Source organism: Neofelis nebulosa, chromosome 11 (assembly GCF_028018385.1).
Source record: "Neofelis nebulosa isolate mNeoNeb1 chromosome 11, mNeoNeb1.pri, whole genome shotgun sequence".
Taxonomy (NCBI): Eukaryota; Metazoa; Chordata; class Mammalia; order Carnivora; family Felidae; genus Neofelis; species Neofelis nebulosa.
This window is the reverse complement of record NC_080792.1, coordinates 81,590,233-81,617,552: the sequence shown is the minus strand read 5'-3', so window position 1 is coordinate 81,617,552 and position 27,320 is coordinate 81,590,233. Positions and strand designations below refer to the sequence as shown.

The 27,320-nt window shown below is 51.4% G+C and overlaps 1 protein-coding gene and 1 long non-coding RNA gene across 3 annotated transcripts in view; one reads left to right on the top strand and one right to left on the bottom strand.

Moving 5' to 3' along the window:
* The window catches only part of NOS1 (nitric oxide synthase 1), a 182,522-nt gene that overhangs the window by 129,763 nt on the left and 25,439 nt on the right, over positions 1–27,320 (bottom strand). The window lies entirely within an intron of this gene.
* LOC131489267 (uncharacterized) lies at positions 26,065–26,728 on the top strand. Its single transcript, XR_009250452.1, has 2 exons — positions 26,065–26,150; positions 26,371–26,728. It is a non-coding gene; the product is annotated as an uncharacterized LOC131489267 (long non-coding RNA).

Here is a 27,320-nt window from a genome sequence, read left to right as displayed (position 1 = left end):
CCCCCCGCCTCTCTACCCCTCTCCCTCTCCCTCTCTCTCTCTCAAAAATAAATAAACTTAAAAAAAAGAATCCTGACTGATACAGCCCTTTATATACTTTGTCTCTCTCAACAACCCTATGAAAATGGTATTAATAACCCTCATTTTATAGATGAAATTGAGGCTCAGAGAGGTGAGAAGACTTGCCCAAAGCCACACAGCCAGTAGGAGGCAGTTTTGATGACCCCCAACCTGTCCTGTTTCCACTGTGCTACTCGGCCCATCCTGACGAATCAGCTTTCTGAGTTGGAGCTGACCTTATATTTTCTATTGTTAGTGCAAGCCCCTATGGGCATAAGTGTCTTCTACTAAGAAATCCATCATTTCAGGGTTAGAAGCAACTTCAGAAGTCAGCTGGGGCTCTCTGGAAAGAGCAGCGGACTGGGAGTGAGAAGGCTTCCAGGGCAAGTTCTGTTTCTTACTAGTTGGAAAAGTCACTTAACTTCTGTGAATCTGAATTTCCTCACCTGTGAGAAGGAGATTATATTCAGGATGCTAGTCAAGATACACGGGTGTTATGACAATTAAGAGACAAAGAATATGAAACTGTTTTAGAAATGTGAAGTCCTATACAAAGTAAGATACCAATGCTGTGGTTTAACCCCTGTGAGACTGAGTCCTATCTCATTCTGTGCTTCAATATCCCCCCACACAGAGGGCTCACTGCCTCTTAAGGTAGCTCTTTCTATCTTTGTTTCCATTCTTGTTATAAAAAAAAATTCTCTCCCATTCTAAGTTGAAATATTTCCTTCTTGAACTTGATTAATTTGTTTTTAAAAACTTGTTTTAACATTTATTTATTGTTGAGAGACAGAGACAGACAGAGCATGAGCAGGGGAGGGGCAGAGAGAGAGGGAGACACAGAATCTGAAGCAGGCTCCAGACTCTCAGCTGTCAGCACAGCTGACGTGGGGCTCAAACCCACAAACTGCGAGATCATGACCCGAGCCGAAGTCGGACGCTCAACCAACTGAGCCACCCAGGTACCCCTATTAATTTGTTTTATGGGTTTCATTCATTCATTCATTCATTTCCTTCCTTCCTTCCTCCCTTCCTTCCTTCCTTCCCTTCCATCCATCCATCTACTGTAATAATATTGAAGATGGAGAATTAAGAAGATACAACCCCACGTTTACACTAGCTTCACCCCATCTATCCAAGTCATTCTCCTCAGAGCAGTGAGAGTGATATTCTGACACAGAAACATAATCAATCCTGCCATGCTTTTACTCCAAGCCCATCAGTGGCCCTCTGTTGTCAAGATAGAATGAACTGCAGATCCCTATCTGATCCCTGCCCACCTCTCCAGCCTTTCCTCTCCCCTTGTCCCCGCCATGACCCAGACTTTGGCCAAATAGAGAATAAAGTGACTGACAATTGCTAGTATAGGCCATTGTCTTCCACCCCTGGGCCTTTGCACAAGCTCTTCTTTATGCCTGGAATATCTGCCTAACCTTTTTTCCCTGGCTAAACCCTACTTCTCCTTCAAATCTCAGCTAAGATATCACTCCCTCCAGGAGACCTGTCTTACCTCCAGAGACTGGGGTGAGTGCCCCCTCTGTGTTTCTGAGTCTCCTGGGCTCACCTCCAACTCATCATAGACCACACTCCTCTTGGTTCCCTGGCTGCTTCTCTGTGTCTGTGTCATGTTCCTGACTGGCCGGCTCTCTAACACCTAACAAAGTTGCAAATAAAGAGTTCTGAATGAATGCCATCTCTCCTTCACTTCTGACTCCTGTCCCCTGCCACGATCCATCAGGGCCCTGTAGTTGCAAAGAGAGTTACTGGTTCCCACAAGGTTGGGAGGGAGAAGCTGCGGGAGGTGCACCCTGTCCCCATCCACCATTGCTCTGACCTACCACAGTGCTGGAAAGGCCATGGGGAATCCTCAAGTAAAGACCTTATATTAAGCATGTGACTTTTCCAGTGTCAGGGAAGCGTCCCATGGGACAAAAGACCCAGAAGGGGGTGTGCGTGTTCCACACTGTAGTACTCTGCAAGGGTCTCATTGTCCACAGCAATGCAATCAGGGGCCAGGTGAGACGCTGTCCCTCTGAGACCATGTGGCACAATGGTTACCTCCTCTGGCTGGGATGTCTGGCTTCCTGGGTTTGAATCTTGCCCCCATCATTTACCTTCTATGTGCCTCAGTTTCCCCTTCTGTAAAAATGATCTTGATGAGAAAAGACTTTTGGGGTCAGGATGGGCCTTCAGTGCCATGTTGCTGGTGAATTATTCATGATGGGGCTGGGGATATAGCAAGAGCTTGATGAACCTCAGCTATTATCATTATTGTCCTTTAAACTTAAAGGGAAATTATCCTGCTTACCCAGAAGACCTGGCCTCTGGGCCCAGGTCCGAGCAAGTCCCTTCCCTTCTCTGGGCCTCCGCGGCTGTGCTCGGATTCTCCCGCCCCGGGGAAGGTGGGCTTTGCCAAGCAGCTGGGTAGCAGCTGTTGGACCGCCTGGCCCAGGCCTGCCCTTTCAGGGGGTGCTCAGAAGGCTGGCTGGGTGGAAAGCGGGGCTGATTCGCCCGCAGAAGCCCAGGGTGGCCTGTGTAAAGGGCCGGTAAAGGGGCCACGGGTTGGGTGACTGACCTTGCTGGTTTGCCCAGGATTATCCTGGTTTGGGCATAGAAAGTTCGACATCCTGGGAACCCCCTCAGTCCTGGGCAACCTGGGACCATCAGTCTCCACCGTAGCCCAGCAGATCCTAACACTTCCGTGCATAATGAGGCTGAGTAGGGAACACATGTGGCTACTGGAGGCCCTAGGGGGGTGGGGGGTGGGTGGGTGGTCCGGCCCACCTGGCAAGGCTGGAGCTGGGGCAGAGGCACCGGGAGAGGCACAGGAAGGGCTGCCACTGTCTCTTTTTCTGCACCTCTTTCCCCCACAAGTCGGCTGTCTTGCGGAATGAAAGCTGACCTTTCCAGCCTCAAAGCCTTATTCAGGCCGCACCCACTGCCTGGACCTCCCCACCCTCCCTCCTTTCCTTGAAATTTTGGGAAGGGCGCGGGACCCAGCTCAGATATCAGCCCCTCTTTCCTGACCCGCCAGCTGGGTAACCCTTCTCTGCACGGCGCCCCTGGGACCCTGCAGAAAGCCCTCTGTCACAAGCCCTCAGGCCAGCTACTGAAATACCTTCATCTGTTTGCACAACAGACGGAATCAGAGAAGTGACCTCCTAGGGTCATCCGGATGATTCCGTGAGATAATGTTTCAAGTTCTTAGAACACTGCCTGCAACAGAGTCCGTGGTCGACAAATGCTAAGTGATCATAGTAAGGGCAACAGTGGCGATAGAAAACTACCAGGTGATGGGGACAAGAACAGCGCTCCTCTTGTTTCAGGTGTGTCCCCCCTCCCCCCTCAATCTTCTGGTCGCATTGTTCTTACCTACTTAAACCGGGTCCGCATAGTATCCATCCCAGGCTGGCCTACAGCTCTCCATACATGCATGATGTGTGCATGTTGAACCACAGACTTTGAAGCCTGCTTTCCAAGGACTGGAAAGGTCCTTTGGCAAGAGAACAGTCAGAGCTAACATTTGTTGAGCATTTACCGTGTGCCCGGAAATGTTCTAAGCGCCCCGGACGCTGGTCTGGGGCAGTCTCTGTCTATCAAGTGTTCCCCACCTGCCAGGCAGAGTACAAAACACCCACAGCAGTGATTTTTGGCAGGGACAACATTGACCCTTCAGGGACATTTGGTAGGGTCTGGAGACAGTTTTGGTTGTCACAGGTCGGGGTGGGGTGCCACGGCATCTAGTGGGTTGAGGTCAAGGATGGGCCAAGGATGGGCCAAGGATGGGCCAACGGTGGTCCTGGACACCTTACAAAGTGCAAGACAGCCCCTCACCACAAAAATGATCCAGACCAGGGGATCAGTCAGCAGCATCAAGGTCGAGAGACCTTATTTTGTCCTTCCAATGGCCCTGTGTCATAGGAATCATGGAGGAGGAAACAGAGGCTCAGAGAGGTCCAGGTGAATGCCCAGTGGAACCAGAACACGATCAAAACCCAGTGAATCTGATGCTCAACGCTGTGTTCTTTTAAGCCCCTGCTCTGGATGAGCAGATTCCGAGGGGAGAGCAGAGGTGGCCGCCTTGGAGGGGGGATGAAGGCGGGTGCTTGGCAGGAGGGGGAGGACTCTCCTGATTAGCTGAGCACAGCCCTGTCTGAGGGTCACTGGAGGGGCAGAGTGGCTTGTCCAGAACCCAGAGCTGGCCTACGGGGAATTCTCCGGGCCAGCCAGTGCAGCCGCCAGATGGGAGGCAGAGTAGAATTTAATATCTGACCATCTGCAGCCAGCAGCCCCCGAACTCGGCAGGCAGCCCTCCCGGTGGATGAGAAGTCTCTTCCAGCAGCCCTGCACACTGGATTCCCTGCTGGTCCTGGAAGGCCTGACTGCTGAAGAGTGTCCCACGCCATGGGTGCTCTCTCTCTCTCTCTCTCTCTCTCTCTCTCACACACACACACACAGACACACGCCCACACACCCAGCTTCCATCTCCTGAGTGCCAGGAGCTCTGATGAGCACTGAAAGCGTCCCTCTCTCTGCCCCATGCCTGCTCTCCTCTGTCACTGCTACTCCCTAGAGTACCGAGCTGTGATGGGCGGTCTCTTTGTCCCCTGTGCCAACACCAAAATTTCTGTGAGCGGAGACTTGATGCACCCAGGGCAGACATTCAGGACTGCAAGGTGACACCTGGATCTCTCTTGGCTGTCCCCAGCCCACCGTTAGCCTTCAGAAAGGCCCCAGTCCCTTCTCCCTCCTGTGAGCTGCCAGCCCATGCTCTGCTCCTCCTTGATCTGCTTCCAGAGAAACACATCCGCTTCCAGAGAAACACAGCTTTATTCCTCGGGACCCGAGGGGGTCTTTAGGGCTGCAGAATCCCTCTACAGAAGCACATCTCTTAATAGCAACGGGGAGCTACCAGTAACTGAGGATTTCTATCAGGCACAGGCACTGCAATTCTTGTGTCACCTTCAAGGCCTTAGGACAGCTCTGTAGGTGCTGAGATGAGTCCCGTTTTCTGAAGCTCAAAGAGGTCAAGTCTTTCTCCCAAGGTCACAGAGCAAGTACACTATTTCAGGTTTCCTGGTAAGTTGCGAATGGCCACAGATCATCCCGAAGGGTCTGGGGTAGAGCTGGCATAGGGCAGGCACCCCAGATTAATCCATATCCCCGTGGGGTCTCAGGGAGCCCTCTCAAGGAGGCACAAGAGCTGCTTACCAGCCTGGCTATGCCTCAGGTGTCGTGGGCAGTCTGTTCCCTTGAGGTGGCTGAAGGACACGTGATTGCCAAGCAGGGAGTTCATGTCGCTGACGCCTTTGGCCAAAGCTCTCTATAGAATAGGCTTACAACCCACGTCATGTCAACTCTGCAGCCGAGAAAAGGTCCCAAGTCTGGAAGGTGCAGCTTCTGACCCTCACCCTGTTCAGAAATTACATTTTTCCTTGATTCTCTAATCGATTAGCCCAACGTGATTAAGGGTTGAGTCTGTGCCAGGCACGAGGGAAACAAGCACGGTGGTGACACAGCTCTGCCCGGCGTGTCCCCCCCACGCTGAAGAGTCACCGTTTGCTAGACAACTACTTTCTGCAGGGTGCTTTGCAGGCCCTCACGGTGGTCCTGTGAGGTTAGATTACCGCTTCTTCCATTTTGCAATTCTGGAAACCGGGGCTTTGAGGCGTCCGTGGCTTGCTTAGGGTCCTACAGTCAGATAGTGCCGGAGGTGGGATGGCGAACCCGGCTGGCAGGGGTGTGGGTCCCTGTCCCTTCTGGGTATGAGCTCTGCCCACGTCTGGAAGGCTGCCCTGCCCTGGGCTTGCTGGGGTCAGGAATGAACAGGCCCTTTCCCTTTGCTTCCTTGGCTGGGCCACTGTGCTTTGCCATCTCTGGGGGTCCGAGGCAACCTCCTCCCAGTGAGACCAGTTTCACCCTCCCGAGGTTCACCTGAGCAGGCAATGCCGGCCGGTTGCAATTCCTCAGGAACTTTCAGGCGTCCCATGAGATCAAGCCAGACAGGGCACGCCTTTTGCTCCTGCTGGCCCAGAAGACTTAAGTCCTCCCTAGTCAAGGAAATTGCATTACCGAATTATGGTTCGTTTGCAAGGTTCCCCTGACCAGCCAGGAGGCTGGCTTCCTGACCCCATTAGTCAGATATTCAACTTCCCAAGTTCAGGGCAGGCCAGACGGTCTGTGGCTGCATCCCAGAGGACACTGGCCTGACCTCTGTGGAGCAAAATGCCAATGACAAAAACACGGTTCAAATTCCAGCTTATCTTCCTGATTTCGGGTCCAGTCACCTGACTCCTCTGACCCTCAACCTTCTCAGCTATAAAACAGGGAGAGGAACAGCGTTTGGCAGACTTTCCCACCCCACCCTCGTAAATCGGGATTATATAGGATGCTGCCGGCAAAGCATTCAACCTGGTGCCTGGCTAACTGTCCCTCTGGGGCAGGTGGCCCCCGCAGAGCCCCCAGTGATCCCTGCCTCCTGGTGGTCACACCCACATCCCTGTGAGGCCCGCGCCTTTCAGTGTGACTTGTTTCTAATGACACGGCTAAAATGACGGACGCTTCTTCTGGATTAGGTTCCAAAAAGACAGAAGCTCTGTCTCCCTGTCTTCTCTTGCCCTTGCCTTAGGATTAATTAAGACGATGGCTGCAATGCAGCTGACCCAGTACTCGCGGGTCCCTGGGAGCCCTCACCCTGGGGAAAGCTGTGAGCAGCCCCACGGAGAAGCCCACGGGGCGAGGACCCGAGGCCTGCCAAGAGCCTTGTGAGCGAGCCTGGATGTGGATTCCTCCCCGGTAGCGCCTTGAGATGACTTCTGGTCTGCTTTCTTTTCCTGGCCTTCAGAGGATCCACGGGGACTGTGGTGTTCAAGAGCTCTGTGAGCTCTGAAGCCCTCTGAGACGCTAGCTAGCAGGCCATCTGTTAACCATTACACAGGCAACCGGCACAGCCTGAGTACTCTCTGTGCGCCAGGCGCTGTGTGAAACCCACCGGTCCATCTGGGTTTTTGAAATCCCCATTTTCCAGATGTGAAAACTGAGGCAGGGAGCGGTTAAGACACCTGGACGCAGTCACGCAGCTGCTACGTGTCTGAGGACTCAAGACAGAGTTGGCCTGGCCTCTGAGCCTTTGCTTCCCAACAGATAGGGTGGGCCTCCCAGGAAGTGGGCCCCAAGGAGCCCTTTGCTTGGTCCAGGAAGGACCCTTAGCCTGTGCCTGGGCTGGAAGAGGGCATCAGTGCTGTCGTCTTGCCCAGAGGGACATCCGAAGCTGAGACCTGTCCCAAGACGTTAAGTGGTTTTGTGGCTTCTTCCTCTTAGGAACAGCCTGCAGTGGAGGCAGGGGAATGGCCGAGGTGGCCTGTATGAGCGCTGGCCGACCTGGACTCCTCCCACATCCTCCTGGATCGGAGCCCTGAGGCCCTAGCCACAGGCTTCTGGCTCTGGGTCCCTGAAGGCCCCTGATGGAGAACGGCCCCACCTGTGGGATTGAGGGGCGAAACACCCCACTATCAGCCCCGTTCCAGGGGAAATCTCATCTGAGCCAGAGGTTCATGGCTGCTGTGACCTCATCCCCCTGTGTGCGTCCCTGCTTTCCCATAATTTATGTCCACGTCCACATTAATTGATGGTGCCGAGGCCGTGAACTGAGCTGATTGTTTCCAAATATCGAATTGTGAGGGTTCTTGGCTGATTACAGGGCATCAGAGTGGGAAGCAGCAATGTTCTGTTGTGTGATAATTAATGAAGGACCCAGGAGACGCCATCTGCCCGGATGGGACTCAGAAGCCTCGGCATGGCGTGGTCACCCAGCAGCCTTGGACGCCCTCCAACCCCAGACCACAGGAACGGTGCATCTCTTGGACGCAGGGGGAGGTATTCCATCTCCCCAGGTTCAGGCGGTGATGATGTGGCAGAAAGAAGGAGCCTCATGGTGGACTTCCAGGCCACAGAGAAGCGAATGTTGCTAGACCATGATGATAACAATAATTACGACTACGATCATTGCAGTATAGACCATGTACCGGGGACTGTGCTGGTGCTTTCCGTAGGTCTCATTCATTCATTCATTCATTCATTATTTATTTATTTAAATGTTTATTGGGGTGCCTGGGTGGCTCAGTCAGTTGGGCGTCTGACTTCAGCTCACATCATGATCTTGCGGGTCACGAGTTCGAGCCCCGCGTCGGGCTCTGTGCTGATGGCTCAGAGCCCGCAGCCTGCTTCGGATTCTGTGTCTCCTCTCTCTGTCCCTCCCCTGCTCATGCTCTCTCTCTCTCTCTATCAGAAATAAATAAACATTTAAAAAATTTAAAAAAATAAATGCTTATTCATTTTTGAGAGGGAGAGAGTGCGTGCGCGAGTTGAGGGTTGGGGCAGAGAAAAGGAGGAGACAGAGGATCCGAAGTGGACTCCGCACTGACAGCAGCGAGCCCAGTGTGGGGCTCGAACCCACGAACCGTGAGATCGTGACCTGAGCTGAAGTCGGATGCTCAACCGACTGAGCCACCCAGTCTCCCCACCCCCCAGCCCCCTGCCCCTCAGGTCTCTTTTAATTAACACCCTGCCCCTGCGAGGAAGGCTCCCTTACTTGCTCCCATTTTGCAGATGAGAAAACTGAGACCCGGAGACGTGACAGCGCACAGCCAGGATGAGGTGGAGCTGGGTTTCCATTCTGCCTAGTCTGGCTCCAAAGCTCATGCTCTAAGCCACAACTCCCAACAGCCTTTCCAGGCAGCTGTGTGCCAGCCAGATGAGCTCATATCTCTAGTGGAAGCTCTGGGTTTTGTTTTTTTTTTTTTAAACTTCCTGTTCCTTTCCAGTTGTTCCAATCTCAGTTCCTGTCTAGATCAGCCCCTCCACACATTCCTTATCCAGTTATTCCAGGCTCTTCTCCCTTCCCTTCCTGACTTCTCACCTCCCCCCACTGCCTCACCCCCCAGGCAGGGGGACAGGGTGGGAAGCTGAGACATAGAACGTATTGAATCGTTTTGCATATATGATTGCACTTAATCTTTAAAAAATACTATTTGAGGGGCGCCTGGGTGGCTCAGTCGGTTGAGCGTCCGACTTCGGCTCAGGTCACGATCTCGCGGTCCGTGAGTTCGAGCCCCGCGTCGGGCTCTGGGCTGACGGCTCAGAGCCTGGATCCTGCTTCGGATTCTGTGTCTCCCTCTCTCTCTGCCCCTCCCCCGTTCATGCTCTGTCTCTCTCTGTCTCAAAAATAAATAAATGTTAAAAAAAAATTTTTTTTAAAAATACTACTTGATAGGAGTGATGTCATTGCTGTAGTAACGAGATGAGGAAACCGAGGCTATGAGAGGCAGGTAACTTGCTCAAGGTCATGCAGGACATACATGACGGAGCCAGGAGCAGTCTGAACTCAGTCTTCCCTTCATCGTGACAAGGGGCCTCAGGACAATCCCTCTGTTACTGCTCTGCGTCTATTTCTAGTTGGGCATTTTTCACCAGGATGCACGAGATTATCCATTTGATCAGCTAATAGCTGGTAAATAGCTGGGCTGTGCACACAGCCCACTCTTCCCTTGCCCCGGGCAGACATTACTAGAGGATCACAGCACACTTCCCTGCTGAGCCTGTATCTGTGTTCAATGCGGTGATCTAGGCAGTCATTTCCAAACATTCTGAGATGGCATTTAGATAAAAATCAGGTGTTACTCCTGTCCCAGAGGGTCATCTTGAGGACAAGACGACATTTCTAAGCCCTTGGTCACAAATCCCACAGCCTCAGATGACTTCCCAAAGACATGAGGGAACCCCAAAAGGCCTCTAAGCCTGCTGAAAACAAACCCCACCCAAGGTTTGGCTGCCTCCCCAAAAGCACAATTATTTCTGGGAGGGACCCTTTCTGGCACCAATTTTCGTTTAGTACCACTCAATTGCAATTCTTGGCTCTCACTCTTCTGAGACCTACAGAAGAGATAAGGCAATGCACCTTCATGGGCGAGCCTGATTTTAAGGCTGCAAAAACATTACTGCAGAGAAATAAAGTCCTGGTCACCACCAGGAGTGCCACTTCCCACCGGTGAGTTCGATGGTGCACACAGCCCTCATGCACCCGTGGGAGATTCTAGGTCCTTCTCTTCTGCTCCTGAAAGTTTCTCTTACTGCCAGGGATATGTGTGTGGGGACCTCCTATAATGTGCTCTGATTTGTCTCGAGTCAGGTCTCTACACACTCGAGTGCCCTAGTGTCTCTAGGCTGGTCCCATCGTCCCGCCCTGGGGGTGAGAACCACCACCCTAAGCCACGGGGCCGGAAACAACCTCTCTCATCCAGTGCCCGAGCCTTTTCCCCGATAGTTGGCACAGAGGAGTACACGCCATGTGCACTTGCTGGAGGCATCTCCTGGGTTTGCCTGACTGCCTGCATCCCACCCTTTTCTGGGTGGGATCTTCCTTCCCATCTTCCTTTGGGGAACAATTCCCCCCTTCCTCTCACTGCCATGACGTTGGTTGAGGAGCCAGTGGCTCCGGCCAGGGCACTCAGAGGTACCACATATCTGCTATCTCCTGCCCATTACTCTCCAACCCCCTCTCAGCTACAATTATTTTAGAGGCCTTCTTATCCTGACTTATATGTTGTCTGCGTCCACTGCTAGAACATAAGCTCTAAAGAGGACAAGAACGCTGTCCCTTTCGTGTAGTGATGGCTCCCCGGTTCTTAGAGCAGTGCCTAGAACATAGCAGGTGCCCAAGTGATAAGTGTGAAGGCCTGTCCAATGGATAAATAGTGGCTTAACTCTGTCTGAAGTGATTAGGAAAGAGAGAAAGAGAGCCTCTTTTCCCACTGGAGCTGCTATTCTGGTAGAACAAAGGCCTGAGAATGAAGACAGACAGAGGAGAGCAGATCTAAGTGAACGGAGAAAGATCTCCTGCTGACAAAGCCACCTGGATCCAACTGTGCCTGAAGCTGGCATTGGAAGCACAGCATTAGGTGGCTGCTTTTCTCACTCTACTAGGGGTAATTCATTGTGCTGGGTGATGTATTGGTAAACAAAATACCCATGGCCTCCGTTTTCATAGTTCAGAGGAGGAACTAGGCAGCATAGGTGCAAACAAATGAACAAAAGCTTTAACTGCGAGCCCCGATAAGGGCTATGAAGAGATGCCATAGGGTGCAGTGAATGAGAATGATCAGGGAGGCTTACTTCAGCTAGGTGTTCTGGAACATTTACTCTGACTTGAAATACAAACTTGAAGGCCAAGAATGAGTACCGTTGCCCCTCACGTGAAGACGGGGTATTCCAGGCAGAGGAGAGAGCATGTGCAAAGGCCCTGAAGTTGTGTTTGAGGATGCCAGAATCCTGATGTGGACGGGTGAGTGTCCGCGTGTCTTGGGATGAGGCTGGACAGGTAGACATGAGCTCATCACTTAGACTACAACCTGGAGGTCAAGGTGAGACATGGAGATTTTCTCTGATGTGCATTGAGAAGCCACAGAAGGATCTGGAATGAGGCAATGATGGTCGCTCTGTCTCTAGACAGATCCCCCGTGGGACGCCCATTCCCAGCCTGGCCCCGAGGCACACTTAGTCATTTCCAGGCCTGGCCTTCCAGGCTCATTCTTTTACCTGCGTTTCTCTCTGTTTTTTAATCTCTTCATTACTTCCTAATTGTCCTGATTTCAGTTCTTTCTTGTTCTTGTCAAACACCAATTTAAAAAATGAGTCATCATGAACTTCATGCCAATCCTCGTTTATAATTAGGCCCATTTCCCCCAGCTCTCTCTCTCTCTTTTCTGCTTCGAAAAACCAGGGGAGAAAAAAATGATCCTTTTTTGACATCCTCACGGGTCCCTTCCATGGCCTACGTAAGCGGCCTTGTGCTTTGGCCACATAAAGGTCACACCTGGGGGTCCAGGAAGGCTCCAGGATGCCTCAAAAAACAGTCCGCTGGATTGCACCCTTGATGGCTCCTGGAGACGTCCATCAGGGAGCCCAACCTTCAGGCCCCTGGATTCAGCCTCCCAGACTGGCCAGCTGAGGCTGGACCACTGGGGACGTGAATCCAGTGCTCACCCCATGAGCAAAGCTGGTCTGACTTTGACCTACTGCCTGGGAAGTAATCCTAGGCGCTTTCAACATAGCAACTCCAAAAAACCAAACAGCAAGACTGACAGCTGTTTTAAGGGGGTTCACTTCACCTAGTCAGTTAGCAAACATTGATGGCATGTCTAGTGGGTCCCAGGGCTCCAACGGGAGGGAAGGCAGGATCATCCAGTGGTCAAGGGCAGGGTCTGGATTCAAGCTGGCTGAGGCTGCTTCTTATAGGCTGTGGGATCTGGGGCAAATGTCTTCACCTCTCTGAACCTCATCTGTAAAATGGCAGGAAAAGAAACACCTTCCTTACAGGGCCGTTTCGAGAATTGAAACAGATAATACAGAAACCTCTGTCAGGCCCAGAGCGATGAGCAGTAGGAGAGTCTTGAGGAGACACAACTTGTAGAGAGGAAGAGGCACGGGGAATTGTCGACGGGCACAGTAACCCGCACTTTCTGGAGAGAGTGTTGTGGAGCGAGAAATAAAAATACACTGTCCAACTATCAAGAAGGGGCCTATGGCACAAAGAGAACATTCTGTGTGCTTCCATCTTAGCAAGTTCAAGAGGAAGGACCCTGTACCTTCCAGAATCGTAGTGACCTCTAGGGGTGGGTTATTGGTTACGAGAGCTCACGAGTGAGATTGCAAGGTGTGCCGGAAATGTTCTGCATCTTGATCCAGATATACACCTGGCAATGCAGGTGGATATCCTTGTAAAAATCCACCAAAACATTAAAAAAAAAAATGGGATGCCTGTGTGGCTCAGTCGGTTAAGCGTCCGACTTCGGCTCAGGTCGTGATCTCGCGGTTTGTGAGTTCGAACCCCACGTCGGGCTCTGGGCTGACAGCTTGGAGCCTGGAGCCTGCTTCGGATTCTGTGTCTCCCTCTCTCTCGGCCCCTCCCCTGCTCATGCTCTCTCTCTCTCTCTCTCTCTGTCAAAAATAACTAAAAAAACATTAAAAAAAATCCACCAAGCCTGTGCCTTTCAGATTAGTGCGCCATATTGGGTGTGGGCTATTCCTCCATTCAAAAGAGAGGGCGAGAAATAAATGGAGGGTCTGGGGGAGACCACAGGAAGGGCCAGGCCAGGAGAGAAAGGGGGAAAAGCTCAGGGACCTGGCTGAGCACCTTGAACCCCAACCATGCAAATATTCCCTCCTCTTACTGAAGCCACACCTCCGTGATGGGCTAGGTTCTCAAGGTGGTCCTTGGAGCAGCAGCATGGACGTCAAGTGGGAAGGTGTTAGAAATGTATATTTCCGAGCTGGCCCCAGACTTCCTGAATCAGGTGTCAGACCAGCCTACTCTATCCCGCACCCCTTCCAAGGAAGCTTTGGCTTTGATGACCCCCAGTCATTCGAAAGAACTTCTTCCTTCGATTTTCACAGCTGCCCTGCCTCGGCCCCACTTCATCCTGTGGTTGCCTCTTCTGTCTCATCCCATACAGGTTTCTTTGTTCCTTTTACCCCTCCCCCCGCCCCCCACCCCCACCCCCCCCGGTCTGGAGACTTCAGTCATCATCTACCTACTCCCTCCCCCACCAACTCTGGAGGCTTCGGCAGTCAGGTACCCGCTATCCTGTCCCCAGACTCTCCCATCAGGTCACATCTCTGTCCTGAACAACCAGCAGGTTCCTCGACCCTTCTGCCTGGGCTGAGTCTCAGCTCCACCACATCCGAACCGGGGATGGGGTGGGGGGAGCTTGGCACTCAGTTTTATCCCCTGGGGTGTCAGTTGCCTCCCGGTAAAGTGGAAATAATCATACGTAACTCATCAGTCTGCTCTGAGAAGTAATGGAAATAAAATATGGGTCCAAATCTCAGCTGTGCCACACACTGGCTGTGTGACCCCCCACTGGACCATTCTGAGCCTGGGTTTCTTCATCTGTACAATGGGATGCAGAATGCATGCACTCAGTGGAGATGTTGGGCGCACTCCTCAGAGCCCGGAAGGAGAAGACTGCTGGCTCCACCTCTTGATCTATGGCTTGGCCGAAGCCTGGGCTGTTGACTTAGTTGGGGTGGACTTGGCCTAACTTCAAAGGTGCTGGGGGGGTTGGGGGGAGGAGGGAACCATTTCTGAGGGAAGGGCCGGCCTCAGACTCCCCCATTTATTTATTTTTTAATTTTTTTAAACGTTTATTTATTATTGAGAGACACAGAGAGACAGAGCGTGAGCAGGGGAGGGGCCGAGAGAGGGGGAGACACAGAATCCGAAGCAGGCTCCAGGCTCGGAGCCGTCAGCACAGAGCCTGACGCGGGTTTGACTCACAAACCGTGAGATCACGACCTGAGCCGAAGTCGGATGCTTAGCACCGACCGAGCCACCCAGGTGCCCCTCAGACTGCCCCTCATTTAAAAACAAAAGCCCTTCCACAGCTTCAGGGGCTTTAGTGTAATAATTCCTCTTCCCTTTTCTCCAGACCTGGAAGTGCTTTAGTTCGAGCAGAAAAACAGGCCCTGGGCCATGATTAAACATCTACGGTACACTCAGTTATGTGAGCAATTTAGATTTAATAAGAGGGTTCCTGGGTTGTGTAATAAAATACAATGAGTGGGTTATCAGGTGAGGTCTGATCTCTATTTAATTAGATGCCAGCTTCCTGTGGCTTCGGGGGACAGCAAAGGAATTCTGGGCTTGGCTGATGGCTTTTGGAGCTGGGTCTATGTTCCTCTTCAGGATATCTGTTGAAGCTAGTAATGAAATATAAAATCCAGGGGGAAAGCCTTTATTGGTGCCGTAAACTAAGGAAGCTTGGCATCCACGTTGCCCAAAACTTCAGATAAGTTATGCAAGATAGAGTATAGATGGGATTAGATGGGAGGGAGGTCGAAACAGATCCGTGGAAGTTCATGTGAGAAAGAGTAAGTCACTGTCAAGTCAGCAGGAGAGGTCCCCGAGCATACCACTGTCAGGAACAGGGAGTAACAAGCAGCTCAATTAATCCAGCTGGTGCCTATGGGAAGGATGCAGTAGGGGCCGCCATGTTAGAGGGAAGGAACCCCATGGTGCTGCCATGGCCGACTGCCACGGCCGACTGCCACTGAGGAAAGACAGGCTTGGCGAGGGACTAAGGACACTACCTCAACTTCCCCCTGCTTCCACGATTACCAGAGAAAGGATACTATTTGACCTAAAGCTGAACTTCCCGATGAGGTTGCCCATGGCGCAAGTCTCCAGCCCGCTCCCCCACGTGGCTGGAATCCCAAACGAGACATGTTTCACTGTAACAACTTCAATTTTCCCCTTCTGACTTCTACTGGGCCCCAAAGGACCAACAGGATGCCTAATCTTAGAAAAACGTGGCTCAGTTGCCTGCACTGTAGCAGCAGAAAGCTCCCATAGAAAGAACGAGCAAATAGGAGATGGTGTATCGGAAAGAATGGTGTATCCTTATGTAATGGGAAGATCATAAAGGAATCAGGGTCAACTATCAAATTTCTAATCTGTGTTCTTGAGACAACTCTAAGGAATGCCACCTCTAAGAAACCATAGGAAGCATTCACGAAAGAGGCATAGCTGAGATTAGGGAAGGCTGAATGAAGAGAGGCGAGCATGACTGCTGAATTAAAAGCTACAGTGGAAACAGGAAACGGAAGATTAAAACTAAGCCAGAGACTAAAGGACAATCAATGAGGACATGAAAAGATGGATAATACCGGTCATCAGAGAAACACAAATTAAAACCACACACCCTCCCTCCACACCCATCAGAATGGTTGGAACAAGGCAAAAGCAAAAACAAAACAAAAACAAAAACACAACAGTTGTTTGAAACCCTGGCAATTTCAAGAGCTGTTCAGGATGTGGAACTATTGGAAAACTGTTTGACGGGTTCTTACAAAGGTAAACATTGACTGTCTCTATGATCTAGCAATTCCTCTCCCACACACATACCCGATGTCCGAAAAAAGACCTGCACGAGAACAGTAGTCCCAAACTGGAAACCACCCCAGTGTCCATCTGTGGGAGAATGGAAAAGCAAACTGGTATATTAATTCAGTGGAATCCTACTCAGATGGAAACAATACAAGGAATAAACCAGTGGTACGTCTAACAGGGTGGATGAATCCCAAAGGTGTTGTGTTGACTGAGCTGAGCCAGACATAAGGGTCGTACTGTGTGATTCCATTTATATAGAGTGCAAGAGGGGCACCCGACTGGTTCAGTCGGTGGAGCCTATGACTCTCAATCTCGGGGTCATGAGTTCAAGCCCTGCTTGGGCATGGAGCCTCCTTAAAATAATCAGGGTGCAAGAACGGACGAAAAGAGACCATAGTACTCTCAGAATGCATCATATGGGTGGAAGAATGAAGACAAAGAACCCAGGGGGAACATTCCGTGGTGGTAGAAATATTTTCTATCTTGACCTGGTTGATGGTTACATGGGTAACTTGTTTGTCGAAATTTTTAATTAAAGATTTCTGCGTTTTACTGTATGTTTATGACAGTTGAACACAGTACTTTCACACGTGTGTGCGTGCACACGCATGCACATCGTGCACACACACACACACACACACACACACCGAGTCATGGGTAACGAATCATAATCCAAGAACTCTGCACTCTTCAAATTGCCTTTATGTGGGAAGGCACCAGAAATGCATTCTCACACAGGCTTACACAGTTTGCCACCTATGTGTCCTTAAAAAAAAAAAGGACCCCGATATAAGCCCCAATTGACCAAATAATAAATCAAGATAAATAATCCAAGAATGTGGTGGAGAGGATGGTGATACTGAGTGATAAAACCAGGAAAATGAAAAGATAGATCTATTTTTTTGCCGGTGGTTATTGACAATGCAAATATCAAATAATTATCTGAAGCAAGATCTAGTCCGTGAAGCTATTTTATGATAATAATAATAATTGGAATCTAAGCCTCCAGAATACAGTGGCAGAAACAGGGAAAACAAGGTAAGAAAATCTGAAGAAAATGAACAGACACAGGACAAAAGGTGAATGTATAAGGAGGGTCATCAAGTTACTGACTGGAGAGAGGAAACGATGTAAGAGTCTAACAATAGAAGATCAGAGGACGGAATATTATGAAGGTCATAGACCTATGTCCTCTTCCTCATCTGGTGCCTTCTTACAGGGTGGGGGGTCCCTTCACCTCAGAGTCTCAGGTTCCTCATCTGTAAGCAGGATCATTCACTCTAATCTGCCAGGGTCACTCATCATTTGTTCATTCATTCCGCAAATGCTTTTTGAGCACCTCCTAAGTGCCAGGTGTTGTGCTAGGCCCCGGGGACACAGAGTGGACACTTCAGCTACCTGCACTCATGAAGCTTACATCTGATGTTCTGGTGTGTCTGGGGATAATGGGGATCTGGAGAGAAATAGGACAGGGTAGGGACATGGTGGGGAGAGGGGATGCTGGGTGGTCAGCAAAGGCCTCTTTGGTGAGGAATCATTTCATCAGAAACCTGATGTCAGTGGGGGAATGAGACATGTGGATACTTGGGGGAATAGGTTTCTAGCTGGAGGGAACAGCCAGTGCAAAGGTCCTGAGGTATAACAGCAGTGTGGTTTGAGCAGAGCCAGTGAGAAGGGAGCGATAGGAAAAGACCCTAGAGATAATGGGGGCTTTATGGACCACGGTGAGGACATTGGACCTCACTCTGAGTCTTCTCGGAAGTCACCGGAAGGTTTTGAATTTTTTTTTTTTTTCAACGTTTTTTTATTTATTTTTGGGACAGAGAGAGACAGAGCATGAACGGGGGAGGGGCAGAGAGAGAGGGAGACACAGAATCGGAAACAGGCTCCAGGCTCCGAGCCATCAGCCCAGAGCCTGACGCGGGGCTCGAACTCACGGACCGCGAGATCGTGACCTGGCTGAAGTCGGACGCTTAACCGACTGCGCCACCCAGGCGCCCCAGAAGTCACCGGAAGGTTTTGAACAGGGAGTGACATCATTTGACTCCTATTTTCATGGAATCCCTCCATGTGGGAGAATAAACGTAGCGGCACTGTAAGAATATGATCAACGACCATGGGGAACACACAGAGTTTGGCACACAGCCATGCTCAATAATGCTTTTTTAAAAACTTACTTCCCGTGCACGCAGGAGAAAGCAGGATTCTTTTTGTTATAAGGGGTGGGAAAAGAGGAGGCACCTTAAATGTCCATTTGGTCCCTTATTTTTCTAATTGTGCTCCTTCCAGAGGGCCCTGGGTGTGCAGTGACTGTTTGCAAGGCCTGATGGACCTCCTGGGCTTTGCTCTTGTGGCTATGACTTCTGCCAAGCTCTGAGCAGTGCCTGCTACAAGTAAGTATGTAATAAGTGTGAAATCAGTACAAAAAGTCCAAATTGGTCCCTGTTGCTACATGACACGCTGGCACCAGAAGCGGGGGCAGGGTGCATTTGATCTGGAGGAGGCCAGAGAGAACAGTGGTTTGCCTCCCCCTCCCCAGGAAGAGCGCCCCCCCACCCCACCCCCCGCCGCCCCACCGGGTCATCTCTCTGCTTTGCAGGTGCTCGTCTGTAACCCTCCTGAACCCTGTCCAAAGTCCTGGACTATTATGGAGCCAGCGGAGTTGAAGGGACACCGTGCAACCGTGAAGAGTATGAACTTCAGAGCCAGACAGACCCGGTCTGAATCTTGATTCTGCCACCTCCCAGCTGCGTGACTTCAATCCTCTCCCTGCCCTCAGCTTTGTCATCTGCAAAATGGGGATGGTAATAATGGTACCCACTTGGATACGTTGTTGGAGCATTAAATGAGACCATTCCACACCTCTCCGCATCTCGTAGACAGGACCCAGTGCTGTGCATAGGGCTACAACAGCGAATGGGACAGGAATGGTCCCTAGCCTTGACAGGGAGGGGACACTGTCACAAAGCCAGCCCTGAATAGTGTGAATCAGTTGTAATAAGTGAATGACAATGTTCATTCTCTCTCCTCTTCTCCAAATAGTCCCAAGACCCATGATCCCAGCATGGATAATCAAGCTCCTCTTTTAATGCCTCTGGCCTCAGTTTCCCCAGGCTTGTGGGAGGCTTGCTATGATCTTTGCAGGAGGGCCACCGTGCACTGAGCCGGCCTGATCCTCTTCCACAGACCTGACCCCACTGGGAGGACCCAGCTCTTTCGTGCTCTCTCAGGACCTAGGATACGTCCCAGAGCACACAGGCTGTGTTTGTTGTTTGTCAATTGGGAGAGAGGCTTTGCCAGTGAGAGAGGTTCACTGAGACGAGCTCAGGGCACGGATCTCAAAAATTTGCTTTTAGACTAAATAACAAAGCCATAAGAGGAGCCCTTGGTCCATGCTTAATATTTGAACTCGAAGGAAAAAAGGTCCTGAGATTTTTCTGGCCCAGCCACTTGGGTTTTCCCTGGGAAAATAGACAGGAGGATTGATGGAGAACCACTGGGGGCTTGTCAAGCTTTGGCTACTGATGAATTACAGGAGCCTCAGCTCAGGGGGAGAGATGCACGTGCCCAGCGTAAACAGCCGGGCCTCCTTCTGTTTCAAGGACAGATTATGAAATAATAGGCCTTCCTTTCTCCACTATCTTATTTGAGCTTTATGACAACCTACGAGGCAGGCAGGAGGGGAATATTTTACCTGTAATGTAACTGAAAAAAACAACCAACCAAAACCGAGGTCCAGAGAAGCTAAGTAACTTTCCAAGGCTACATAGCTAAGTAACTGACAACTTCTCAGAGCCAGATTAAGTGCTGGTGCCACCATCCACAAAGACTGTACATAAGTACCGGACCTGGGCCTGGAAGGAACACGCCCCCATGGCAGATGACAAAAAATGACAGCAACATTGTGTGACTCTTCCTAAGTTGGTGGAGTTTACCTCACCGCCCCTTGAATTTGCACTGGTTGTGTAACTTGCTTGACCAACGAAATACAGCAGAAGTGACATTTTCTAGTGCCCCGTATAGGTTTCAGGAGTCCTTTGTAGCTGCTATCATGCTCTTTGAGTCCTGTACCACTACATTTACAAGTTTAGAATCGCCTGCTGGAGGCTGAGAGGCTACCTGGGGAAGGGGCAAACCATCCTAGCTTAAAGCTTTCCAGATCAGCCAGCCCCCAGTTGATCTGGTTAGCTGACCACCGATGCATGAACGAGCCCCCTGGAAACCGGAAGCACCACTCAACCTGACCCAGCCTACAGTGCCAACTTGCGGCATTAGGAACTTAAATAGTGACTTAAAATCATAAGCATTTGCATTTGGGGGTGGATTGTTACACAGTAGAAGCTGACTGATACATCGCAAGGAGAGGCTTCGGAGGGCCATCGGTGACCCACACCTGTCCGACTTGGAACATCCGTAGGGATAGGCCCTTACCCCCTCATGAGGCCAGAGCCTTGGTAATTGCGTCTGACGGTCAGTTCTCCTGGGTACCCACCCAGCCTGCTTTCAAGCTGGGACCACAGATGCCTCTTACGCAATAAACAGGCGTAGCTGTATCCTGTTTGGAGTAAGCATTCTATAAGCTGTTCGCCAGTGGACTAAATCTAGTGTAGTGGTTAAGGGCATGGACAGTCTCGTCTCAAATGTGCTCATCAACAGTCACACTCCCTACCTCTCTGAGCCTCAATTTTTTAACCTGCAAAACGGGGAGTATTAAGAGTCCCCATCTCATAGGGCGTCCGTGAGAAAGAATGTACCTAATGGCATAAGCCTCTTGCTACAGGTCTAGCATAGAGCCAATGCCAACATGTGTTAGGTGTTAGCACTTCTGGGCCTTTTCTCATTGCAAGCTCCAAACAGCAGCCCACACAGCATCTTGGTTTTTTCCCCTCTATATTTCCAGGAGGAGAACATGACATCCTCGTCCTGTGACAAAATAAAGGAAGTAGAGACACATAGCCCAGGGGCTCTCAACCTCAGCACCACTGACATTTGGGACCTGATGATTCTTTGTGAGTGGGGGAGGGCTGTCCTGTGCCTTGTAGGTTATTTGCCCGTGTCCCCAGTCTACCCACCAGACACAAGGAGCACCCTCTGCCCCAGCTGTGAGTGTGAGGGCCAAAAACGCCTCCCAGCATTGCCAAATGTCTCTGGGGAGGGGTGTGGGGGGCAAAAGTGTCTTCAGTTGAAGACCACTGACATAGACACCCTCTTATGCCCACAAACCAGGGCAGAATTTTCTCCACCGCGGAGGGCAGCAGAAGGTGGAGAGAGGCAGCTAAAAATAACGGCTGCCCAATCAAGGATCATAAATCACCACAAAGGGAGCTCTCTCGCCCAGATGATGCCATCTGTTTCCAAGTCGGTGGTGGAGGTGCCCGGGTAAGGCGGCCGGGAGGGGAAGGCAGAGCAGGGAGGAGGTGGGGAGAGCAAGGAGGCGAGGGAACCAGGTTGGGAGGGAGGGGCATTTGGAAGGCTGAGATGAAAAGAGATCACGCCTCTGGTTGGGTTCCCCAGAAGCAGACCCTGAGATGAGGATTTGTATGGCAGTGACTGATTGGGATACGTGTCCACGAGAACTGGCAGGGGAGAAAGGGAGGTGGGAACAGGGAGGGAAGGTGACCAAGAGAGGGGTGTGCTATCAGTAAAGTCGCCAGAGGCTCGGTCTTGTAGGGAAGTGCTGCAGACAGTGTAGACAAGACCCCAGAGTTGTCCCCCTTAGGGTGTGAGGACGCCACACCCCTCCCGCTCAATCACCGGGCAGGGACCACCCCCAGGAGGATGCAAGTTCCCAGATACTCGGCTTCTCTCCCAGGCAAAGCGGGTTCCGGCTGTTGGGAGTGAACGCACACGGGGAGCCAGTGTGCACAAATATGGTGAAAAAATCGTAACGGATCGGTGCAGGGCACTGACCACGTCTGCTACAGACACTTCGAGAAAGAACTCGATTGAAGAAATATTAATGCACAGACGCATTTGTCTTTTCTCGAACAAAGTGCCAGGTACTGTGCCCACCACTTTATGGATATGAGCCCGTTTCTTCCCGCAGTAACCCGTGAGGTGATGTCTTTATTCCTCCTGCTTCAGGGGAAGTGGTGAACTCCACTCTTCCTGGCACTGGATTCTTAGCTGTGAGTACGAGATTACGGGGTGGGGTGGGGGGATAAGGAGGGGCACAGATGAAGAAGAAGAACTTTGAGAATCGCCTGGGACGAGGCAGAAAGACATGCAGGGGCTTGCTGGGCTCTTCTCTCTCCATTTCCCTGCCCTCTTTCCCTTGCTTCCCTCTGTCTGGGCAGATTAGAGCTGCCTTGAAGCCGACTCAGCCAGCCTGGCCTCTGGAGAACAGCCCAGATCAGCCCCTTTAGGTGCCGGGGCTGGAAAGGGTAGCGGAGAGCTTAGGACCCTCAGTGCGACCACCCTAGGTGCCCTGTTGCACCCAGGGGATGCTGAACCCACGCCCGCCCCTCAGCTCTGGCCGATCGTTCCAGGTGGGAATGTGGAAGATCCAGCGTGGCCAGATGATCTGATCTAAAAATTTTTTAAATGTTTATTTATTTTTGACAGAGAGAGAGACAGACAGAGCATGAGCGGGGGAGGGGCAAAGAGAGAGGGAGACACAGGATCCGAAGCAGGCTCCAGGCTCCGAGCTGTCAGCACAGAGCCTGATGTGGGGCTCCAACTCCCGGACCGCGAGATCGTGACCTGAGCTGAAGTCAGATGCTCAACCGACTGAGCCACCCAGGCACCCTGAGCTTTGTTCTTTTAATGTAAAATCTGAATTTTAAATCGGGCAATTCACCCCCAGAGCAAACCCAACAAGATATAGCACTGCAGGCTGAACAGAATGTGCCCGCCTCAGAGCTGTTTGCGTGTGACAGCTGGCTTCTCGGGTCAGGACAGAAGGACCATGGAATGGCGAGACCATAATGCTACATCTTACTGTATGGGATCCCACCCTTTTTAAAAAAGGTCTCTCTTTCTCTCTTCCAATTTTGTTCTGTCCACTCCCCATTCCTGTTACCCCTTTCACCAAAATGTTACACATGATGGACTTTCCAGCTTGCCTCAAATATATCATTGCCATTTTGTACCTCGGTGCTTTCGCACATACAGTTCCCTGTGTCCGAAGTGCCCCTTCCTCGCTGCTTCCCTTCTGGCTCAGCCTCTACTCCTTCCAAGAGAGGCAACTCGTTGCTAATTTCTCTAGACTTACACAAAGCAGAGCCAGGCCAGCCCCCCACACCTCTAATACAGAACATAACTCCCGTTTTTGTAAACCTGTACTTGATTTATACCCATACTTAACTCTAGGAGGGGAGGAATGATACATTTTTTGAGCAACACAGTGCCTGCCCGTACAGTAAGTGTGAACACAAAGTGTGGAGTGAATGAATGAGTGAGAGAATAAATGAGTGTATGAGACTACATTCCCCCTTGGGTGTGGCGGACTGGCCTTGAGGAGATTCACACGCTAACAAGGGTCAAGGTCAGGGTTTGTGCACTCATGTGCTGGGCGGGAGGGGCAGAGAAAGAGGGAGACAGACGATCTGAAAGCAGCCTCCGTGCTGACAGCAGAGGGCCTGGCATGTGGCTCGAACTCACGAGCTATGAGATGTACGACCTGAGCCGAAGTCAGATGCTTAACCGACTGAGCCACCCAGGCGCCCCAGCAAGGGTTTATTTCTATGTCATGTGGTCAGGGACTCCCGTGGGAACAAGCAAAATCCTGGGCAAGCCTGAGTCTTATGGTGAAGGCTGGCCCTCAAAATCCAGCCAGGCAGTCAGATCTCTCCCTTGGGAACTGAAGCCCCCAAAACATTCACAAACAGCCCTGCGTCAGAGATAGGGAGGAGATGGGACAAGGAAGCAGTCAGGGGTGCCAGAGGCATAGATATGATGCTGAGAGGACGGGGGTGGGTACCCCACAAACGTGTTGTTATTCTTAAGCGCTTGGCACGGGAGCTTGGAAATAGAGCTGTCCTCAGCTGAGCCTTCGGAGGAGACTTCACTCCAGGCTGATACCCTGACTGCAGTCTCATAAGAGATCATGAAGCAAAGGAACCAGCTGGGCCAAACCCAGCTTCCTGATCCATGGAAACTGCGACCATAGCTGTGTGTTGTTTTAAGCCATTACGTTTGTGGTGACCAGTTTATGTGGCAACAGATAAGTAATATATCTTATATATTTAATAATTATATATAATAGCTAAAGTTTGTAATAGTTAACATATACATCATATATCACTGATTCCTCTATCTTTCTATCTCTTGTCTATACAGTCCTGAGGCCAGACACCCACCCACTGGGCTCTCCAGGAACGGAAGCCATTATTTTCACGTTACTGGTTTGGGTGGGAAAGAGAAAGCCACAGGCTTCCCGTGCATTTCCCAATCATGACAAACACCCCAACTGTTTTTGCTTTTCTGTATTTTCCGATGTGTCAGCAAAGAACCCAAATATATGCAAAAATCCGCATTGGCGATATCCATAAGCAAAGCGAGTCTGGCTGAACCGACTTCAGGAATTAAAGGCCGAGTTCCTGAATACACCCGAGAGGACATCCTTCTCTGTATCTGCCGACGCACCTCTCCGTTCTCAGCAGTCCTACCAAGGGCTCCAGCCTCTTCTGTCCAGTCCCTGCTATTCCTTCCTCAGGAGCCCCCTTTGCGCCCTTCCTTACATGGCTCATGCTTGCTCATCTTCCAGGTCCCAGGTGAGAGCCGCCTCTTCTAGGAAGTCCCCCTGGCTCTCCCGGGTTGGGTGAGATGCTTCCTTCACGCTCCCACAGTGGCCTGCCTCATCCCACTGATGAGGGACGGAAGCAGAAAAACGTTCACCCTTAGCTCGGCAGGCTGAACTTCAGCCTGCGCAGTTCCGATAAGGATCAGATTCGTGCCGGTGGCTACGTTCTCCAAGGGTCTCATGGCTGCCTGCACATCTGAAGGACAGTCCATAGCGAACTGGACGATAAGCACCAGGGAAAGCTTGCGAAAGTAATTTTACGAGTAGAATTTTGAAGAAGACACTGCTAATCTGCTGTTCCCCGCACGTCCCCTTCCCCTCAAACACTCCTCGTCTTATCACCAGCTTCATACAGCAAAAGGGCAAGCCCTTTCTGCCCACAGGTCCTGTCTCTGTGCTACTCAAATAAACTTACTAAGTGGCACCATACGTGTCCAGAATTCTTCCTTGGCCATTGTGCTCCGTGACTCTGCAACACAGCCACACCCCCCAGGTCCCCTCACTGAAGTCCTACTTGTCTCCCTAGTGCCCGCAGGCCTCCTTCTGCCCGGAGCAGGAACTTCAAAGGCAGATACCCCTTGTCTCTGAATCTCTGAACCGAATGACTGTGGGGTCACTCACACAGTCACCAAGATGCAGTGATAGGGTCCCAAGCAGGGACGTTCATCGGACAGCTTTTAACTTCTGGCCAGCCCCAGGCTATGGCACCTGCCGTGTGCCATAAATCAATATTGAAAACAAATCCCTTCATTTTCCTAGGACCAGCACACTTGTATTGCCCTGTTGTGGGCTGGGTGTTAAATGCGGTCCCATTAGCTCATTGCAAGCATTTAAAATACAGCAGCAAGTTTTTAACACTCTGTTTAGAAATTTCCTCCTTTTCCTGTGTACCGGGAGCTTCAGGAAATGAGAATGGTGTGGATCTCTCTCGAATATGCTGAAAAGCCCCATTCTTGGCTCCCACTGTTGCCACCCCTAGGAACACCTTCCTAATTCCCCTCTTCCCCGGGGCAAACTTGCCCTGACCCCTCCAGTGCCTTCAGCGGGACAATTTCCTTAACCAAATTCAGACCCTGCCCAGGATGGTCAGGTGGGCGGTACCTGGGCTGGGCCTCACTGAGGGCTCTTTACCAAGTCTTGGCAGAAGAGGCCCCTCCCCACCAGGCAGAAGGGCTCTGCTCCTCCCTGCCCAGGCCTCCTACCTGCGGAGACCCTTCAAGGCTCCTCCTCTTCCTCCTCCTTCTGCTTCAGAGCTGGGCGGGCGGATCCCGTGGGCGCCTTTCTCCTTGCTTTCCCAGAGGCCTGGCCTCCTCGAGCTCCTGGCAGCCTGGCACTGAGCAGGTCTGCCCTCCGGCCCCGGCAAGCCCTCCCTCCCAGGGCCCCAGGCCGTGAGAACGAGCCCAGGTGAGTCCTCTGGGGCCCTGTGACCTGGACCCAGATGTCCCCATGATCCTGGGACTGTACCTGAGATGACAGGGCTGCAGCTGAAGGGAGGGGGAGAAGGTGGAGCTCCAGGCTCCCCCTCCCTCCCCGGGCAGTGCACAGCAGCCTTTCACAACAGAGAGCTGGTTAAAACACTCAGGGCACCCGCGTGGGTGTCTCCAGAAATCTGTATCTTTAACAGGTGCCCCAGAAATGCTCACAAATGGGCGAGTTGGGGCAAGAGCGGAGGCAAGTTCGGTGGCGCAGACCCCCTCGTTAGCAGGACAGAGCGAGCAACGTCAGGAGAGGTACCAGCGTTCGCGGATGGAGGGCCAGCCGGAAGGAGACAGGCAGCAGCCTGGTCGTCTCCCCCTGAGTCTTTGCCCGACTTGTGATTATATACTTATCTGTTTGTTTACTTGTTCTTGCTGTGTCCCACACTAGAGTGTTAGCCCTAGGAGGGCAGGGACTGTGTCCGCCCAGTTCACACACAGCAACGTCCCAGTCCTAGCCTAGTTCCTGGCACATAGTAGGTGCTCAATAAATATTTGTGGACTAAACGAATTAAATGGATGCATGAGAGCAGGGACTGGCAGACAGGCAGATAGGCAGATGGATGGATGGATGGATGGACAGACGGACAGGCAAAAGAGATAGGAAGGTAAGTGGACAGGTGTATGGACAAGCACCAGGTCTGGTGTCCAGGCAGGCTCCTGCCCAGTCCCCTGCCCTATTTCTCCACCCTAAGAATCCTTCTAAACCTTGAAGCAGCCCCCATTTTCTTTGCCAGCCTGGCCCAAGGCCCTCCTACCTCCTCAGCAGCTTGGGTGCTCCCTGAGTCCACTCCAGACAAAGGATATCTACCCAGAGAGAGAAGGTGCCTCCTGGGTCATGCCAGAGAGTTCCATAGGCCAGGTCATAGCTGTCCTGAATAGATCTCGAAGCCTCAGACCCAAAGCTGAAGGGTGTGCTGAGGGCAGGGCTCTGATTCAGCAGCTGAGGCCCCAGGAGACTACCTTCCTGCCTTCCAGCCTCGAGATGGAGGGAGGTGTCATACTTTATAAGAACCTCACATAATAAAATAACCACTTCACATATTCCTACTACCCTGCATTAACCCTGATTAACATTTTGGCATTCTAGCTTTTTTCT